This window comes from Talpa europaea (genome assembly GCF_964194135.1).
Source record: "Talpa europaea genome assembly, chromosome: 10".
Taxonomy (NCBI): domain Eukaryota; kingdom Metazoa; phylum Chordata; class Mammalia; order Eulipotyphla; family Talpidae; genus Talpa; species Talpa europaea.
In genome coordinates, this window is record NC_140077.1 from 84,903,309 (window position 1) to 84,921,267 (window position 17,959).

At 35.1% G+C, this 17,959-nt stretch overlaps 1 protein-coding gene across 3 annotated transcripts in view; it reads left to right on the plus strand.

Moving 5' to 3' along the window:
• The window catches only part of BRINP3 (BMP/retinoic acid inducible neural specific 3), a gene marked incomplete at both ends in the record, with an annotated part of 317,983 nt that overhangs the window by 259,896 nt on the left and 40,128 nt on the right, over positions 1-17,959 (plus strand). The gene's annotated exons all lie outside the window — the stretch shown is intronic.

Here is a 17,959-nt window from a genome sequence, read left to right on the forward strand (position 1 = left end):
ATCACCACAATCTAAGTAGAGAACACACAAATTAGCAGTCATTCCCTGTTTCCCATATTCAGTCCTAGGCTGTCTCTATAGTTTGTCTAATCTAGTATTTGTATAGATTTGTCCCTTTTTCAAATTTCATATAAATGTAATCATATGATGAATGAATGATTTTTTTCACTTACCATAGTGCTTTCAGTTTCCTCCACCTTGTAGCAGGTGTCAATATTATGGGCATATCACATTGCTTTATCCATTAATTGTTTGATAGTCATCTGGATTGTTTGCACTTTTTGCCTTGTCGGGATGCTACTATCAGGTATGATTTTTTTATATGGACATTTTCAGTTTTCTTGGGTATGTACCTGAAAGTAAAATCAACAATTCATGAAAAAACTACATATTTAACATTTTGAGGAGCTGCCAAACTGTTCTCTGAAGTGTAGGCACCATTTTATACTTCCACCAGTCATAACTGACAGCAAGAACTGTCACCAACACTCGGTATTGTCTTTTCTTTGGCTAGACTCATCCTAATGGATATAAAGTGATTTCTTCCTGTGGTTTTTAATTTATATTTCACTGACTGATGATCCTAGACATCTTTTTACGTGCTTACTGTCCATTACAGAAATGTCTATTTATAGACGTCCTACAGTGTTAAGTTGTTTTTTCGTTTATATTATTAAGTTGTATGACAAGCAAGTATCTTCTTTCATTTTGGGGTTTTTTTTTTTTACTTTTTTAGTCAATCTTCTTTCTCTGTGTGTAGATAAAATTTGCCAATTTTCTTGAGCTTATAAAAGAAGTAACTTTTAGATTTTTCTGTTCCTTGTTATTTTGCTCTTTATTTTTGTTTCTAGTGTAATTATCATTGGTTCCCTCTATTGACTTGGTAGCTAGTGTGATTTTCTTTTTTTCTAATTTGGTAGAGAGAAAAATTAGGTTATTGATTTGAGAATGTTCATAATTTTTAATACCAGATTTTTATAGGTATGCATTTCCCTAAAAGCAACAATGCAAGTTTTATTGTTGTATGCATCCCATAATATTCTTTTTCCCTCCACACATAAGAATTGTTGTTTTATAAATATGTCTGTGTTTTTGAGGAATATTACCTTATAGTTAATAATGGCTGTGGGAAGATACTCTTAATTATAATAAACTTTATGTTTCAGATGTAGTTTAAACACAGTTTATGAACCATTGAAATAGTTCTACTTTAAAAGAAAAATGGGAGGGCCTCCCTGGTGGCTCGAGGGATTACACACAGCACTGTGAAGCTGCCCACAGCCTCTGCAGCACAAGTTTGATCCCCGGCCAGGGAGCTACACACCTGGCTCAGCAGACCTCTCCTGACTCGCCTGCTGCTCCCCTCAGCAGTGTATTTCAGTCAGTCGGCCTGTTCTATTGCCCACTCTGTCTCAGTGAATCCTCTCACCTCCTGAACCTTGGTCTGTACCCCAGTTCTTGTATGCACAAATAAATAAAACTTTAAAAAAATTAAAAATAAAATTAAAAAATGAGAAATACAAGAAGATTTATTTAGCTGGATTAGCAAGCAAATTTATGAGTTTATTACCATATTGACTTCAAGGGTCCTATCTACTAAATACAGCTAGAACTAGAACTAGCGTTCTCTCTCTCTCTCTCTCTCTCTATATATATATATATATATATATATATGTATATGTATATACACACACACGCACATACAGACACACACATACATTTTCTATATATACACATCTGAAGCTCAGAGAACATTTGAGCAGAAGGTATGCAAAGTCATCAATTCACATGAAACCATGATATCCTATTATAAAACCATGGAAAATATGTATAGGGAACATAAGAGTATATTTAAGGGTGAGTGGAGAAATCAAGACTTCAACTGAACAAATAGTGATATAAAATATATCAAAAGAGCCAAATTAATTTCTAGTAAATATAAATATAAGTTAAATATATAAATGCCATAAAAGTTGAGATTTATAGGGAAATATGAAATAATTCAAATTGGGTGTGTACCAAATAAATAAAACAGAAGAATATAATAGAGATGTGCTATTTGGGATGCAATTCAACAAACTATAGAAATGAACATTTGTTTGCCAGAACTTCAGACTAAATAAATCAAAGATTGCCAGAGGCTTTACTTGACTTTCTTTTTTCAATTTAGCATAATTTCTGCATTGGTTATTACTCATCACACATACACACTCAAATACAGACATGCTAGACAAATGATCTTACTGAATTTGGATTTTTTTTTCCTATCAGCATTTTTCTTTACTAGAAATGTGAGATTTTTTTCTGCTTTGCTTCTACTTCTCACATTTTAATAGGATAATATAAAATAACATTAGTAAAACAAAACATATGTATTATAGTTTGATAGTAGAACACAGTGGGGGAAGAAAGTTAAATTTGTGTAGGGTATGTTTTCAGAAATGTTTGATAGAAGAAGTAGATTAATAATTATGACTCATTTCAGTGAAAATTCTAAGTTTTTGTTCCTTTCTCTGAATTTTTTGTTAGCTTTTCTCTTGAGGTCACCCCACTCACATAGCTGGCCTTTAATCTCTGATATTACAAAATCATAAAATAAGCATAAACAAACAACATGAGGTCCTCAAATTACTTCCAATACTACGTGATTTTTGTCACCTCCTGTATAGTAATGGGTAGATTGGAGATTTTGTTTGTTTGTGTGTTTGTTTATAACATAGATTGTAATTCTTCCATATGGATAAAGCATGGCATTCAGGTAGATCTCATCAAGTCTGTCCTGTCATCTTATGCCACTTACGAATACAGGTGATAACAAACTTCTTTTTGTTATTGAGTAAATCAGGAAGTCTGTGTTATATCTAGTTTTCTTTAGGTGTTCATCTTTTGTCTATTCTTTTAATTCAATTTTCTTTCAAAAATATTCAATTTTAAGATAAATAACAAGACTATTTTTGCTTAGGTGAAGGACAATCATTACAGCAATTATTGAAATGTATTCATGTTTAATTCCTTAAAGAAGTAATTAAATTTTGCTATTTTATGCTTTTATGCCTTAATCACAAGTGCAGCCAAGGATCCACAGAAACATTACATTTAATTGTGTGTTGGAGAAGGTTTGATAACCATATCTCTAGGGGAGAAAATCTTGATTTATAGCATTTGTCAACCTTTTAGTATAAGTATCTCCATGATGGTCATTTTCAAATGACCAATTTGCTGTCACTGAACAAGGAGTTATGAATAGACAGACACAATTTGCTCTTCTGAGTTAGTACATGCAGCAAACCAATCAAAATTATTCTTTTTTTAAAGAGGTGACATTGGCTGACAACACTGTGTAAAACAGTGCATACTCAGATGTATGGTTTCATATCTCCTCAGCTGTGTTATCACAACACACCCACCTCCAAGGCTCCCATAGTCCTCCTGATCATCCACTGGGCCCCAACCACACCCTGTTCTCTACCCTCTCCCACCTTCTGCTATAGTAGCCTCAATTCTACAGTCAGATTTCTAGGATAAAGACAAATACTTTTTTGTCTGGGTATCTTCACTTTTATATAGAATTTTATATGGAACAAAAGGTCATAAGTTTTTTCTTAGTGTCACAGAGAAGCATGACTTTAGGTCTATGTTCTTTAACTAAGGGCTCTATCATGCACTCGCCGTATATGTTGGATAATAAAAACTGGAACTTGAGCCAAATCTGGCCCTCCAACTACATTGTAAGAGCCTGTGAGGTAAGACTGTTGTGTACGTTAGACAGAAAAAGACAAACACCATGTGACTTTGCTCATGTGGTATACAGAGGAAACAAGCAAACAGAAGAACTGCATAAAACAAAAATGAACTTTTAAAGATTCATTTTATTTATTTATGCTTACAAGAGCTGGTGTGTAGCTTAGAGGTGCAAGGGGTGAGAGGATTCACCAGAGACAGAGTGAGGAAGAGCAGATTAGGCAGATCTATTGAAATACACTGCTGAGGGAACAACAGGTGAGACAGGACAGGTCTGCTGTGCCATGTGGGTCAGCTCTGACTGGGGATCGAACTCGTGTACAGTGGCTGCTGATAGGTTCATGATACTTAACCCCTTGCACAACCAGAGAGGCCCAGAAATGAACTTTTAAACTAAAAGATCAGAAGAAAGAAGGAGGTTGGGTAGATCAGGAATAGGTAACAATGGTTGGTAAAGGATAGATTTGGACTAAGCCTTTATCCCTTAACCTCAGCCTCTATTCCCAACAGAAAATCTGATTCATAATTTTGTTTTTGTTGTGCTATAGAAACAAGACTTTGAATATTTGTTGCCAAATATCTATTATTTTTGAAAATTAAGATTTAATTACTTTATAATAGATTAAATTCTTTTTGTAAATGTTATTAGTAAAATAATTATTTCCTGTATATTGACTTGCATACAGTTATTTTAAAATTTAGGTCATAATACTTTAATTTTTATCTGATTATTTTATTATATGCCATAACTCATTTGATAATGGCCTTAATTTCAGGTGTTGTCTTGAGTTTAACTATATAATAAGAACCATGGTTTTTAATTAGGTGCTGATTATGATGGTGCACAATTTAAAGAATCACTTGATGTTAAAAGATCAATGGATTTTGTAATATTTAATAATGGGCCTATACATAGTTTAAATCTTTATGCACCAAATTTAGTTGATTTTTTACTATCTACCAAATTGTGACATATGAACATCAACCTTATCTTTACTCAAATTAAAGCATAGTATCTTTAGCTGCATACTGCTTTCTGAGGTCACAATCTAAGGTTAGAAAGTCAAGAAAACTGTCCAAGTCTTTTCATCTTTTCAATCACCTTCAGAGAAGAGAGCAACAGTGATGTAAGAATAAATTTTGTCTAAATTTATCATTTTAATTACATTGTCCTCAGTATATTAATGTAATGGTGTAAGTAACATGAATTCCAAGTTAACAATGGTTAAAATAAGGGAGAATCAAAGGTCTTTATAATCCCTATGGCAACTTTCATTTTTATTTATACTGTATTATTTTTCCTTTATCCTCAAGAGATGAAAAACAAAGCTGTTGACTGTGTTTCTAATTCCTATCACCAGGCATGACATTCTGACCTGTACTTTATAGGTGTTACACGCTTTTAGGTAACTTATTTATTATCTTAGTATTAAGCCCTCTACCTGTAATCATCTATAATGACTTTGATGTGCAGTTACTATTTTTTTTTTTTTTGGTCTCAGTATCCCCTGATACTCTTAAAAATTATGGAGAAATCCAAAAACATTTGTGTATGGGAAATACAAGTCTGTGTGTGTGCTAATATCTACAGTTAGCATAGTAAAAATTAAAACCAAGAAACTTTAAAATGTGTATTTATCAATACAATGAATAGAACAATAAATTCATGGCATGTAAATATGTTGCATTTAAATTTTAATGATTTTTCACATTTTCTTAAACTTTTCACATTTCCTTGACTTAAGAAAAGATAACTGAATTCTCATAGTTGTTTCAATATGCAATTTGTTGCAAATTGTAGTTCTGTAGCCTCACACAGATTAACCGAAGGATTAAAATTGTAGTAACCTTTTAAATTAATTGTAACTATTCTTTGTACTACACCAAAATTCGACAAGTTGGTAGATACTTAAATGTTACCTGTAATGTGGAATCTGAAACCAATTTTCTAATTTTTTTTATTGTTTTACTGTGTGTTTATTTTATTAATTTTTTATTGGTGCAATATTGCTTCCTAACATAAGTTGCAGGTGTGTATCACTGATAATCAGCATGAGGATATATTCTAATAAGCTTACTACTAAAGGTCCAATTTTATCCTTCACCAAGCAATTTCCCCCCCTTTTCCTGAATTTCCAAATTTCTTTGAAGGCTATGCTGTTTGGTTTTTTTTTTTGTTTGTTTGTTTGTTTGTGTGTTTTGTTTTTTTGTTGTTGTTGTTGTTTTGTGGTTTTTTGGTTTTTTTTTTTTGAGGTAATGTTGGTTTACATTATTTTTTGTGCTTTGGACTATAGAGCACTTTACTTTCAGTGAAGTTACCATAAGTGAAGGCTATACTTTAAAAACTGTCATTAAAAATGTATCAGTTGTTTGATTTGAAGTGATATACTCTTTCAGTTTTGATGACAATTTTGCTAAATATACCAGCCTGACTAACCACAGTTTATCTGTCAGTCATTTCTCCAAGTAAAAATGGCTTTGCTCTGACAAAAGCCGTCACCTCCAAATGCGACTGAATCTACTGTCCCAGAGCTTCGCCTCATGGTAGCCATTCTAGTTCACTGTGAGCACAAGTTCCCTGATCAAAGGCCCATTTTTGTGAGCACAAGTTCCCTGATCAAAGGCCCATTTTGTTTTGTCAAATGCATTTATATTGAAAGTTGAGATGCAGCAAGTCCTTTCACTCAATGTTGTTTTGTTACAATGCTGATAGGGGAAAAAAAAAAAAAAACACTTAAAAGAAAAATGAATAAATTCCTGGGTGGAATTTTCATGTTCTCCCCATGTTAGTGTAGGTTTTCTCCTAATACTCAGGTTTCCTCCCACATCCCCACGATGGACATGTGAGGTTCACTGGTGCATCTCAGTTGTTCCAGTCTGAGTGAGTGTGGGTGTGATACATCCTGCAGGGGGGTGTCCTGTCCAGGTGGGGCCGTGCCTGAGCTGGTGGGGTGCTCTGCACCTATGGCCCTGAAATGAAATAAGCAGGTAGTAAAAGAAATAAATGAATGAATACAGTTGATTATTAAATATTAGAAGTGTTTTGTTTAATCATTGAATGGTGTTTTCTTGTGACCCCTGCTGGGGGAGTTTAACTCCTGTTCATGTCAATCACTTAGGGTCAAACTGCATTATTTACCTCCTTTCACTCAATGTCACAGTTTCCAAGAATTTACCAGTGACGTTGAATAAGGACTCATTTTACAATAACCTCCTTTTAATGTTTCGACAAGAACATCTTAAATGAGATGGGCTTTCTTTTTGTCTGTAAGTATGTGGCAGGAAAGAATACATGCCTGCTGGGGTAGGAGTTTGGTTCCACTGCCTTGATTCATGCTAAGTCCCCTGCAATAGATGCTCGCAGCGTTGCTTCCAGCACCATCAAAGCAAATGTCAGCATGACACAAAGAACAATGATGTCTTCATATTCAAGAACATGTCTTGATAGGAGCTTTCCCCCTTCACTGCCCACTCTCATACTTGGCTGTGGGCACCACACTGAGAATATTGTCCTAGAAGAATTTTAGCTCTACTTAAGGACCCAGAAGACAAATTGAATGGAAGAGATTACTTCCCTTCTTCCTTTTCTTTTCCCCTTTCCTGACGAATTACCATAACCCGTAGTTTTAACTCACCCATGAGCCTATGATGAATAATTCTGGCCAAATGGATGGAAGCGAAAGAAATGCATGGCATTTTTGAACTGCAAGAGGATAAATACCATCTACTTTCCCTTCCCTCCCACTCCCCCAGCTATAATGCAAAGGTGAAAGGTAGAACTAAAAATCCAAACATCAGGAAACTTGTTAAGAATGGTAAAACTCCACTTTTTTGAAGATACCATGTCAGTCTGGATTATTTATGCTTCTACTATTAACTGGGAAAGGTATAAAATTGCATTTTTTCTAAGCCAATATTATTTGGCTTATGTTACTGCAGCCAAACATGCATCCTAACTAGTAAAAGGACCTTACTGATGGCCTTGAAATCCTTTAATATTGCAGCATCTGTGATTTAATTAAAATTGGCATTTATGTATTAATACAGGGACTTTTGCTGAGAGCAAGTTTATATGAAACTGTAGGGGAAAGTCAGGATATTAATTTTCCTTACAGTTATGTTACAAAAGAAATTTTTTATTTGTGTGTGTGTGTGTGTGTGTTTTAGTTGTGCTATGATGACTCATAGGCACCTGCTAAATAATAATGAAGCAGTTGATTTAAAGAGTTTGCAATTTAGGTACCTTCTGAGTGTGACAGATTTAAAAAAAAATAGCAATTATAAAGTACACAGCACATGAGAAGTGCTTAGATAATTATTATTCAGCATTTTCCAACAGAAACACTACTTCTTATACATTGAATATTCCAAATATACAAATGAATTGCCTGGAAAATGAGTGTTCATGTATTTCATAGTCAAAATGAAATTTGTTATAAAGATGATGGCGTAAAAACTGTAAGAAACACTTTGTTACTTGCATAGAGTAACTTATAGCAGAATGGACTCTGATTCAAGGAAACCAAGAAGGTGAATTTTCAAGGAAAGAAGAAATTTTTTTTTATGTGTTGCGCCCCACCTTTCCTAGCACAGGGTGACTTGTAAACTCTTTGCAAAGTAGGCAAAAGTGTCTTTTTCCTCAGGCCACTTCCTTCATGGAATTCTTGGTGCAACTTAATTTTCAGCTCTTTTAATGCTGAAAATGCCCTTATTCTTTTACTATATCATTTCTATGTCGGCCTTAACTCAAATTATTTCATGACTTTTAAACTTATTATATTTCAGTGGACATTAGCTGAAAATAATTCTTTGAAAGCTAACTCATACTTAAGAATAAAAAGTTACACTTCAATGCTTTTTAAATAAATTGATAATTATTTCTTTGCTAGTATCCAATTTAAGACATTTTAAGCAAATATTTAAGACAATATCTGTGGAATTATAACATTGTGCTTGCTCTTTTTTGTCCTTTCTTTTTTTTATTTTTTAATTAAATTTTATTTTTATATTCCCCATACAATTGCAATCCCCTTATTTTGACCCCAATCCCTCCCCTCCCCACCCCCCATACCCCACAGAGAGTCTCTTGTTCATAGTTGTTTGTTGATTTTGATATTTTCTTTCTTATAGTTATTCTTTTTCCTGGTCCTTTATTTAAGTTTTCTAGATTCCTGCTATGAGTGAGACCATCCGGTATTTTTCTTTTTCTTTCTGGCTTATTTCGCTGAACATGATCCCTTCCAGCGCCATCCATGTTGCTGCAAATTGCATGGGTTTATCTTTTTTGAATGCTGAGTATATTCCATGGTGTATATGTACCACATCTTCTTGATCCAGTCATCTATTTTTGGGCATTTGGGTTGTTTCCAAAGCTTAACTATTGTAAACAGTGCTGCTATAAACATAGGGGTGCAGGTGCTCTTTGGAATTGATGTTTCTGTGTCCTTTGGGTAAATACCTAGGAGAGGAATTGCTGGATCATATGGAAGCTCTATGTTTAGTAGGTCCAGAAATCTCCACATAGCTCTCCATAGTGGTTGGTTTTTTTGTCCTTCTTTCATGTGTAGAAGATCAGGTGGAAAAATCAGTGTCAGTTTGACATTTTGTAGAGAGAACACTATATAATCTATACAATCTTTCAACCATAGAGTCACCCTTTTCTAGCTAGCTGCCTTTGATAAAATTGACAAAACATAAAAGGCCTTGTTCCAGGAAGAAATCCTGTGGACTTGTGTGCGTGTGTGTACATGTGTGAATAGTGCAAAAGTATAAGTAATTAACTCATTCTATGTTTTAAGTAAAAATCTTATAATGTTTTATTCTACTCTTAAATTGTTTAGTCTCTCACCGGAGAAAAAGAAAGTCAAGAACCCAAAGGAACAATCTTGGGTATAACACATTCCAAATAAGAAAGATTTCTTCATTATTTTCAAATATCATCTCAGTACCTCCAACTACATCTTCATGATGTTAAAATAGTCTTAAGAAAGATTAAGAGTGTCACTGTCAAGCACTTTATGAGGTTTCTGAATGAATAATTACATTTAGGAAGAAGAACAATATAGGCAACTCCAGAGAAATCTCAACATTTATGCTAACTTTCTTGAAAGAAAAACAAATTATTTTTTAAAGGTTTATTTATTTATGCATACAAGAATGGGATTACAGGCCAGAGGTGTGGGATGTGAGAGGATTCACTAGAGACAGAGTGGGGAACAGAACAGATAGATTGACTGAGATACACTGCTGAGAGGAGTGTATGCTGAGGCGAGTCAGGAGAGGTCTTCTGCACCATGTGGGTTGCTCCCTGGACGGGGATTGAACTCATGCGGCAGTGGCTGCAGTTAGCTTCATAGGTTGTGTCTTAATCCCTTGCATCACCAGGGATGCCCCAAGGAAAACAAATCTTGTCAGGGAAATCTTGCAAATAAAGTCTGTAATATCCAAGTTTAAGAACCTCCCTTTCCTAACACTACTTAACATGTCACCTTGTTTAAAAATTCTCAGATCAGTTTCTTATTGCACAATGAGTACAGATTTTTGCAACTGAGGATAGTGGGGGGCAGAAGGGCATGTGGAGGAGATAGTAAATTTCTCTGCAGTCAGTCTTCATTTATCATCAAGGAGCTGATGATAATCCTTCAGTGGGTTTCACTAATTTGCATATTGTGAGATATTAATGCTGTTTTGTAAAATAAATATATAAACACATACTTTTACAAATGTTTAAGCTAATTTGGGGACTATATCTACTCTCAACTCCTGTTGGAAATCTACTATGCATATATGCATGCCAAATACTCTATAATGACCTATGACAAGAACATCATATCAATGCAAATCAATCATACATTGAAGATCTTTATTTATCATTCATCTATCATCCATTAATAATTGTATTTGACTTAATTCTTCCCCATTTTAAATGATGATATGAATAAAAAATAATTTGATGGTAAACTTAAGAATAAAAATCAGGTAAATGTTATAAATACTATCTTTTTTCCATTGAATTGTTGACTTCATGGGAAGAAATCTTACACATTTAATGATATGTTTCATCTAATGTTGGTAATGCCATGTATGTGCAATGTGCAATCTTTAATTTCTAAAGTATGTTTTATAATCTTTATGCCTAATATACAAATATGTAGAGAGAAATTCTTCACCTCCTTTCATCATTATTATTGATTTTATGTAGTATTCACATGTATATATATGTACTAGCAACATAAATATACTCACACATATAGGTATGCATCCATATACTAAGTCACTAAAATGGTATGAGACTGAAATCAGACTCATTTTCTTTTTTTTTTTAATTTTATTTATTTTTGCATAAAAGAGGTGTGGGGAGTGAGAGGATTCACCAGAGACAGAGTGGGGAGCAGAACAGGCAGATTTACTAAATATACTGCTGAGAGGAGCAGTGGGCAAGACAGGAGAGATCTGCTATGCCATATGTGGGTCAGCTTCCTGTCTGGGCATGGAACTCGGGCCATAGCAGTGATAGCGATAAGACTTAACCTCTAAGCCACCAGGAAGGCCCCAGAATTATTTTCTTGAGCATTAAAAAAAGATACTGTTCTCAAAAAAAAAAGTGATTTATGAATCAAGAAGGGGGAAACTGAATATTGCCAAGATATGTACTAGCTCAAATTCCTATCACTGATAAAAAAAAAAAAATTGAAGCACTGCATTTGAAGCAGTAACTACAATTTATCAAGTGAGTGAATAGATTTCAAAAATCAATGTCAATTGAAATAAAAATCCCCTATCTCACAATCCAGATGTACTTCAGACAGCAACAAATAGAACAGCACAAAAGAACATTGATGTGACAAAGAACACAGGAGAAAATGAAGGTCAGTTTGTTGTAGTTGTTCTATTAAACACAGCAGGAAGATTTCATGTAGGTTTCTCAAAGGAAACAAAAAAGATCAAGTCTGAGTTAGTACTTTTTATTGAGTTGAAGTAAAATTAGTTCATAGAAGCAAGAAAGTTAGATGCAAACAAATCTAAAAAAGGAAGAATAGTAAGAACTAAAGAAAGACTGAAGTTTTTAAGGATGATAGATATGTCGATACAAACAGATAAAATATATAAAGCATGTGTATGTGTGTGTGTATTGCATATATTGTCCTCCATATTATCCTAAACACACACAAGCCTCAACTATATATAAAAACAAAAACAATATATGATTATGAGCTTAACTACATGATATTTTGTTCATTCACTCAACTTAATTACCAGTAAAATGCACGAAATTATAACACTACCTTAAGTTATGAAATCTTTCTGTCCATCTGAAAGAATATGAGAGATTTTTGACAGCTATACTGCAATAAACAAATAGAAGTTAAGGCAAAGCTGATGAATTCAAAGTATCCAAATCCAAGTGAAATAGTGAGAGGCTCAAAGGGACTTGACTCTATCATGTAATGAAGAGCCACAAATGCATCATGATAAAGGTCAACGCTGTTGCGGTTAACTTACTATTGAGTTCTCTCATAGTAGCTAGTTGCTAGCTAACATATATTAAGCACAAACTCTGTGTCAAATACAAATGTGTGCTTTACCTGTTTTTTTGTTTTTTTTATTTTTCTCATTTAACTCAATGCTACATGGTTGTTAGGTTATTAACCTAAAATCATATTAAGGAAACTGAAGTATAGCTACTCTAAACAATCTGCACAAGATTGCTCAGTTCTCGGTGGCAGATCTGGGATTCAAACTCATGCAAATGTTCACTGCTGAGAAACTTGAGAGGATATTGAATCCATGAAAACGATGAAGACATTAAGTGGAATAATCAGAAAACAAGAATGATTGTGAAAGATAAAAAAATACAACATTAAATATAAAACTAAAATATAGTCAGTGAACTGTTAGAGAATTGGTTGTAGAACTGAATTGGTTTTTTTTAAATTGAAATCTTAAGAAAGTCATTCAGTACTATAAATAATGAATGGGGAATTGAAATTGATGGGGGTGGAGGGAAGCAAAAAGTGCACTAAGGGCATGGAGATTGCATAACAGAATTTCCATAATGATCAAACTGATAATCTGTTTGAGAGGCAACAATAAGTAATAGAGATGGAGCAACAGTGAATGCAAGTAACAGAAATCTCTTTTCTTGAAAGACTTGAATCTAGATGGAAAAAAAAAGAAAAACACAACACCAAGAAAAATCTATAGAAGAATTGTGTTGTGTAGTGGTTTCTGAGTTAAAGTCAATCATTTTTAGCAGGTCCCTTTAATTGTTTCCTAATTTACCAAGGGGCTTAAAGGTTTGGCACGTTTTTTAAAAAGATTTATTTTATTGATATAAGAACTGTGGTATAGGCCAGAGGCATGGGAGGGTAAGAGAATTTACCAGAGAAAGAGCAGGGAGCAGAATAGGCAGATGGACCAAAAACACTGCTGAGGGGACCACCAGGCCAGACAGGAGAGGTCTGCCAAGCCATATGGGTATCTCTCTAGCCAGCCAGGAATTGAACCCGCGCTGCAGAGGCTGCAGACAGCTTCACAGCACTGTGCTCCACTGCGCCACTGGGGAGGCCCTTGGCACATTTAAAAAGTCAATATATTGTATGATGGACACAAAACAAAAAAGTGTGTTCTTCAGCTCTATTTCATGTCTGGTCCCAAGGTCAACAATTACATTTGTCTACTATATATCCACGTCTTCACCTCTACACAGGGGTAATGGAAGGTGGCATAGCTAGCTCTAGGCTCTTTCTGGATTACAGTTTGGTTTCTTGAATTCCTATTTTTATTCCTCCAGGGACAAGAGAGGCAGAGCAGCAGAATTCCATGTAGTACATGAATATAAAGCCAAATGCAGCAGACCAGTCTGTAACCAGGAGAGGGGAACTGACTCCAAGCTTATCATTCTATCCAAAACAGTGACAGAGAGTTTAATTTTCCGTTAAGTTTAATTGCAATCAAGAAAACTTGAAAAAAAAATGTCCATCACTGAATAATCGAATATGGGTGATAAATCAACTGTGTTTTGAAAGGGAAAATACAGACTCAAAACATTATGCTTAGTCAAGTCATTTCCTACATAAGAGGAAAACAAAAGTATATTCTTGTATATGCAATAACTCAGATATTATAATCTCCAAATATTTCTGCTAAAAATGTTAGCAACTAAATAAAATAGTAGTATTAACTATAAGGATTTGCATATTAATTATTAGAAAATTCAATTTAGAAAGGCATATAAACTTTTGTCAGAATTATAAACATCACTTCTATTATATTTAAGATCAACAAAATAATGCCTGCTCTTGGTTCTATTATTTGTTTTTGCTTAGGAACTTCTGTGAGGAAACAAATCTTTAATATTATAGAACTAGTAAAAATAAAAATATTAATATTTAAAAGGAGATATGATTATTAGTTGTAAATGGCATGCTTATTCATTTGTTAAGTCCAGAGAACCAACTGGAAAAGCAAACCAAACCAAAACTAAACAAGCTACTTTAAACCAATAATTGAAATGGTAGTTACAAAAATAGATAACAAAAATCAAGAGAGTACTAATAAATGAAGAAAAAAGTAAGAAATTGGAAGACTTCATAAGAATATCAAAACATATAGCTAAAGAAATAAAGCAAAACAAAACCAAGATATTAAGGGAAAATTTGAATCAATGGCACACTTAGTCATATATTTAAATGCAATAAATCTTATAAAAATACCCTTCTCAAATTATTATGCAATTTAATGCAACATTAATCAAAATTTAGCTGGAAAGATCAAGTAAGCAAAAGCAGTGATATTTTAAAGGGTGATGGTGGTAGTAGAATGGTATTATTGGGGATTAAATTCTAAAGAAATGGAATGGTGTTTTAGAATTATCCTGACTGCACTCTCTATAGTCAATAATTATTTTATCTCTCTTTGTCTCAGTTTCTTAATTATAATGTTGGGTATAGAATTATTGTGAGAATTAGCTTGGGTTATTAGTCTTAGTAATTATTAAACATTCAAGAACTATTTATTTGATCATGGTGCTGAGGGTGATGCTACTGCCATCACAGGCCCTGATCCAAAAGAGTGGGTCCTTTGCCCCCTAAGGAAAGAGTTCACCAAGACTGCCTTGTGTAGTTGACCAGGCAAAGGTTTATCAAAGACTCAGGCATGAGGGAACCAGTGCTGGAAAGGAGAATTTAGCCTGGCTCCTTGAATGGAGTTAGGAGGAGGTATTTAAAGGACAGATCCTTGGGCCTCCCTGGTGGCGCAGGTGGTCGAGCACCACACCGTGAAGCTGTCCACAGCCTCTGCAGTGCAGGTTCGATTCCTAGAAAAATCCGCATAGCGTGGCAGACCTCTCCTGCCTCACCCGCTGCTCCCCTCAGCAGTGTATTTCGTCCGTCTGCCTGTTCTGCTCCCCACTTTGTCTCTAATGAATCATCTCACCCTCCTGTGCATCTGACCTGTACCCCGGTTCTTGTATAAATAAATAAATCTTAAAAAAATAAAAAATAAAGGGGCCTCCCTGGTGGCGCAGCAGTTGAGCGCTGGCTGCGAAGCTGCCCACAGCGTCTGCAGCACCAGTTCGATCCCTGGCCTCAGGGTGAGGGTTCCACATGGCGCGCAGACCTCTCCTGCTGCTCACTGCTCCCCTCAGCAGTGTACTTCGTCAGTCTGCCTGTTCTGCTCCCGGCTCTGGTGAATTCTCTCACCCTCCCAAGCTTCTGACTGTACCCAGTGCTTGTATAAATAAATAAATAAATAAATAAATAAATCTTTAAAAAATTAAAAAAATAAAAAATAAATGACAGATCCTTGAGGTGGGGCAAAGGAGAGTTGCATTATCACAGACCCAGGGAGTGTTTAGACAGGTTATTTTTCCACTGCACATGTGGGTTCCCTGCCGTCTCCCTCCGGGATGTTGTGTGATACTCATAAGTTGGGATCTAATGTTGTTTTGTCTATCATGGCACCTCCTGGTCAGTGTGGTGGGCCAAGCTGTTTGGATACGGTTTGCCAGTCCACCTGTTCAGACAGAACTTGAGTTAATTCATAATAACCCATTTCTTTCACCTAGGCTGGCTCATGGATATGGCAATTAAATCATGTAGAAAATACTATGAAATCTCAACATAGATTCTGGTATATGCAACACTCCAGTTTCTGATTGTAGCAATCAAGTAGACTGTCAAGAGGAGAGTAAACAACCATACCCATCATTAGGTGAAATTAGTTTCCTGATCTTACTGTTTGTTAAGTAGAGACTTATGAGGTCATTTTCTTTTACCATAATCCAATAGGTTTAAGTTTTTTCTAAGTAAAAATTTTGAAGTTCTATTTTTAAAATAAAATGCTTACCTGAGTAGAAATTAAGAAATCTACCCCAGTTAATCCTTGGGTCAAAGAAAATCCAAATGACAACTTCAAATTCTGGAGAATGCAACAAAAGAAGCAACACTTACTAGCAGTACCTAGGAGAACAGAAGAAATTTCAGACTCAAATAAAATTTGTAAGTGTAAGTACCTTAAATATTAAAGAAGAAAAAATTAAAAATTAATGTTAGACATTGTAACCATCTTTTTATTCAACAAGTAAATATTTAATGTCATTTATGGACAAGGAAAGTACATCAGCTTACAAATTATATATTTTTATTTAATTATGTTATACACTAATTTATTATATATGAATATATATATATTGAAGTTATCTTTTTTTAAATGAGACAAGAAGGAAATGAACCGTGAATTCACACACTGCTTTAGAAAATAATGAGTGGGCCTCCCCGGTGATGCAGTGGGTTGAGCGCCACACTGGGAAGCTGTCCACAGCCTCTGCAGTGCGGGTTCGATTCCCGGCTGGCCAGGGAGCAACCTACATGGCGCAGCCGACCTCTCTTGCCTCACCCGCTGCTCCCCTCAGCAGTGTACTTTGGTCCATCTGCCTGTTCTGTTCCCTGCTCTGTCTCTGGTGAATTCTCTCATCCTCCTGTGCCTCTGACCTATTCCCCAGTTCTTGTATAAATAAATAAATCTTAAAAAAAAAAGAAGATAATGAGTGTTAAAGGAGAAAAGTAAAATTCAGGAAGGAGAATAGAGAGTGCCAGAAATAGTATAGTGTGTGGGGAGGGTAGGTGTGTATGTTGTGTATGTGTGTGTGTATATACAATTGTATTTATTTTTAAATATTTATTTTATTTATGTATACAGGAACTGGGGTGTAGGCCAGAAGTGTGGAGGCTGAGAGGATTTGCCAGAGACAAAGTGGGGAGCAGAACAGGCAGATCTACTGAAATACACTGCTGTGGGGAACAGCGGGAAAAACAGGAGAGGTCTGCTGCACCTGGCCGGGGAGTGTGAGTCAGCAACCTGGCCGGGGATCGATCTTGTGTGCAGTGGCTGGTGATAGCTTGATAGAGCTGAGACTAATCCCTGCACCACCAGAGAGGCTCTGTGTATGCAATTTTAAATAGACTTGTCAGCAAGGACTTGCAATGGGTGAGGGAACATATTATTTATTTATTTATTTGTTTATTTATATATATACACACACACACATATGTATATGTATATATATACACATATGTATATGTATTTGCAGCCACAGTTGCTGCAAATACAAAAGCCCCGAAGTGCAGGAAAGCCTATAGTGCTTAAAGAATACAGAGGAAGCCCTGGCAAGAATGGAGTGAGCCAGGAGAGAGTAATAGGAAATGTGGTCAGAAGTAATAGTGTGGAGTGGGTGGTGGAGCATAGTAAAGGCAATCCAATATCCACTTTGAAAAGTCTCAAGATGACCTATGTTCACAGGCAAGATTTCGTTAACCTTTAAATGTTAGAAATGTTTTTTCGATTTTTCCAAGCAACAGGAAACTATGAACAGAATTTTTTTTTAATAAAGTCAATATAACTTTAATCTGAATGGAATACAGAAGTGGAAGCTGTAGAAGAATACACTTAACTTTCTAGTTTAATTAGCACAAGATATGCTACTTTAGTTGAAATAAAGTGACTTCATAACATTGCAGCTTCCTTAGGTACCAGTGTTTCTCATAGGCCCACAGCTGACAATGAAATTGTCCACTCACAATATTCCTGGTCCTTCATGAATTTTCATGCCATAGCCTTGGAATCAGCTCAACTCCAGTGACTCTCACTTTGTTTTAAAGTAGATAAATATTAAAGATTGAGTGCCCTGGGGTGGCTGTGGTGTGAGGGCATACATCTG